Below are 3,949 nucleotides of genomic sequence, written 5' to 3' on the forward strand. Positions count from 1 at the left end.
AAATTACTTTCAACATGGTTTTGTTTCATACATATTATTACAGTATTTTAAATCTTCCAGTGAATTTCCAAGTTAAAACAATTAATGAGTCTTCCTGGGCACCCATGACACCTATCTCAATGTACCTTGTTTGATGCTACATTTGTTTTTCTCCCTTACCCAAAGATGACCTTTGTGAATGTAGAGATTTTGGTCTTTCTGTGTTTCTATTGTTTATAACGTGCTTTGTGCTATATATGTGTGCTCTGTGCTAAGTTGCTTCAGTTGTGTCGAACTCTTTGTGACCCTGTGAACTGTAGCCTGCCAGGCTCCTCTGTCCATGGGATTTTCCAGGCAAGAATACTGGAGTGGGTTGCCATTTCCTCCTCCAGGGATCTTCCCTTAAATTATTGCCATTAAAAGGCTGTTTAAGCCGGAACTCTGCACAGGGAGAAAAAGTTAAAAATTATTGTTTTCATTAAAGAATTAATTGAGATGTTGCTTAAAAGTATAAATTCTTTTTTTTTTTAGTATAAATTCTTGTTGGTGTTTAACTTAATTATAAATAAAACAAAAATTAGCCATATCTGGTCTTTGTTGATTGTTTACTTTGAGTAAATACTGACTCATTTTTTCAGTTTCAGCAGAGCTTTCTTCACTTCCTTGTTCCTCAGGGTGTAGACCATAGGGTTCAGAAGGGGTGTCAGCACAGTGTAGAAAACAGCCACAATCCTGCCCACAACCTCCTTGGAGCCTGGTCTCAGGTAAATGAAAACAAGAGGAACATAGAAACAAAGGACCACAACGCAGTGGGAGGCACAGGTCTGGAAGGCTCTCCATCTCCCCTCTGAGGTGTGGATCTTCAGGATGGAATGGATGACAGACATGTAGGACAGTACTATCAGGAGAAAGCAGCCTGAGGCCACCACCCCAATGCTGATAAAGATCACCATCTCCACGGTGGACGTGTCTGCACAGGCCAGTTTGAGGATGTGTGGTGCATCACAGACGTAATGCTGGGTCTGGTTGGATCCACAGAAGGGCAAACGGAGCGTCAGTGTGGTCTGGACAGCAGAGTGCAGAGAGCCATGTGGTTGTGGCCAGGAGAGCGCACGTCCTCCCACTCATCATGCTGGCGTAGCTGAGCAGGTAACTGATGGCCAGGAAGCCGTCATAGGACATGATGGTGTAGAGGAAACATTCGGTGCTGCCCAGAAAGTCAAAAGAGTAGAACTGGGCCACACAGCTGGGAAAGGATATAGGACTGCCTTCTGGGGACACCAGGGTCATCAGCATTTTGGGCACAGTGACCGTGGAGAACTACATGTCAATGAAGCACGGGTTGGTTAGGAAGTAGAACGTGGGGGTGTGCAGGTGGGGATTCACTATAATCACCAGCACGATGAGAAGATTCCCCACCACAATGAGGACATAGATCACCAGGAAGATTCCAAAGAGGAGCGTGTCCAGCTCCGGTGCATGGGGAAGGCCTGTGAAGGTGAACGTTGTCACTAGGCTCACTTTTGTCATTTCTCCTCTGTATGGTACTCTGTTCCTACAGGAAGGACAGCTAATCCAACACTGACATATTTCATATGAGAATGTATTTCAATATGAAATATACCAACGCATCTTAGCTGATAGAGAAAGCAACGGATAAATTTTTCTTTATCTTTTACAAAGATAGCAGATAGCACTTCTGCTTCATCGTGAGGCTCTGAGGAGGAATGGTTATTTCTCTATTGTAGAACCTAAATCGTCCCATAGAAAAGAATCAGCCAAATTAAAAAGAGGACTAAATTCATAAAAAATCAGCTAAATAGAAAAGAGGAGTAAATTTTATACTCTATTTTCTGTGGAATTAGGAAAGATGTACCCAAACTAGCTACTTTTCAGAGTTGGTAGCTACTCTAAGAATAAAGCCTCTCTCTCTCTCTCTTTCTCTTTTTCTTTTTCTCTTTCTATTTTTCTCTAACACATATGCCTATACAGACACCATAGAGACAGACAGAAATATGCCCCATATACACACATACTTCCAAACATGCAGATTTTGTCTCTTGATCATTAAAGAGTTTCCACGATAAATATAAGTTTCCCCAGTGGCGCAGTCAGTAAAGAATCTGCTTGAAATGCAGGAGACTGGAATTTGATCTCTAGGTCAGAAAGATCCCCTGGAGGAAGGCATGGCAACCCATTTCACTATACTTGTCTGGGGAATCCCATGGACAGAGGAGCCTGGCGGGCTACAGTCCATGGTGTTGCAAAGAGTTGGACACGACTGAAGCGACTGAGCACACACAGAAAGCTTCATCCTTGATTGTGGAAAGAAAACTGCCTTCCTAAAGCTCACTGGTCAGCCGTAGATGTGTCAAGGCAGGAGCCCAATACTGGCCCAGCATTAGTTGCAGCCAGATTCCTCCGTCCCACCCTAGACCATGCTCGCCTGTTTTGAAGTGAAATCTGACACCAAACTTATGCACGAGTGGTCAGAATATCACTGCTTTCCTCAACTCCTCTTATACAATGTTTATTTGTATTTATAAATTTTTATTTTATCTCCTTTCCCTCCAGGATTTTAAGCAATCAATCAACTTCCTTAAAAAGTGTGATCAAATCATCTCATAATGTATTTAGAGATGCCCATGAAGGTTTCAATCTACTTAAATAGGATTTGAGTTCTAAGACTGAATATTTGTATTTGCTATAAAACAGACACAAATGTGCTTTTAAAAGTAAAGGATAATAAGTAGTCTGAAATAATTTTAATTTTTTTCTAGGATTTCTATTATTCCAGGACTCATACTGTAAGTATTTTTGGCTTGTTTTATTTTGTTTGAGTGATCTGAGTGAACAATTACATTCAAAGAGAAAAGGAATAAAATGAAGAAATGAAGAGAAATTTGGTTGGACATCTGGACCCCTCTAATAGAAGAGGAATATTTCTCCATGAATTTTGAAGATGTTAATGCCACAGAGTCATATCAGCAACACACTTCTATTCTGGAGCATGTGATAAAATCAGAGTTGTTTTTTTTTTTTGTCTAGAATGTAGTGTTGTAAGGCTATGGTGTATAAAGAAAGCATTTTATTGACTTGTAATTTTATGGAATTTTGTATTGTTGGTTTTTCTTATAAAATGACACAGAGTTGGTTCCATAAGCCATGACAAAAGCAACATCTGCTTACACTGAAGATGTAAAACAAAACTAAGACCATGAATACATTGTAATCACCCCAAAATTCCAAACAATGAAAAACACTAAGATTTTGCCAATTTTTGCTACTTACCAATCTTACAACTAGGATTGGGATCATTAAGTAAAATTCAAAATTTAAAGAAACTGTCCATCTTTGATGAGTAGAGCACTTCTTTTTCCCCTCATAGACAAAACCACAAGAGGAAAAGCTAGAGAAACATCGATTTTAAATAATATAACTTTAGATTGACTTGATATCTCAAGAGATATTGTTTTGGCCCTTGAATCCTCATGGATGAGAATGTTCCACATTATGATAAATAATTGGCTTGTTTTTTTTTTTCCAAATGCCTTTCTTTGCATCTGATGGGCCATCATTCCATAAGACTTTTTACTTAGCCCAAAATTAAATTCCAAGTTAAATAACTATGACACTCTTGGTTAAAAAATTCCTTGTGCTGGGGATGATTTTGTTGTAATGTATTGGGTTTTTTCTTCAATTTCTTCTTTAAATTCAAGGTGAAAAATGTAGGCTTTAAACCCCAAAAGGATAATTCTCTGGTGAGGTTCATCATCTCTTTGATGACTTGCACTGTCTGGTGATTAGGGCCATCACAAAAAGACGTTCTGGGGCTTCTTTGCTCTGGGAATGATTTGAGACTTACTTCTAGATAAACAGCTTGCTAATTAAGCTTCTTCCCTTTGGGACCTAGCAAACTGCAGGCTCCTAGTCAAGAATGGATGGTCTCTTACCTGGTCTGATTCAGAGA

At 39.5% G+C, this 3,949-nt stretch overlaps 1 pseudogene; it reads right to left on the reverse strand.

Moving 5' to 3' along the window:
* Positions 1-605: 605 nt before the first annotated feature.
* LOC145522412 (olfactory receptor 10G9-like) lies at positions 606-1,509 on the reverse strand (annotated as a pseudogene).
* Between the last annotated feature and the right edge of the window lie 2,440 nt (positions 1,510-3,949).

Source organism: Giraffa tippelskirchi, chromosome 10, assembly GCF_054371585.1.
Source record: "Giraffa tippelskirchi isolate mGirTip1 chromosome 10, T2T-mGirTip1v1.2.pri, whole genome shotgun sequence".
In the NCBI taxonomy this organism is placed as follows: Eukaryota; Metazoa; Chordata; class Mammalia; order Artiodactyla; family Giraffidae; genus Giraffa; species Giraffa tippelskirchi.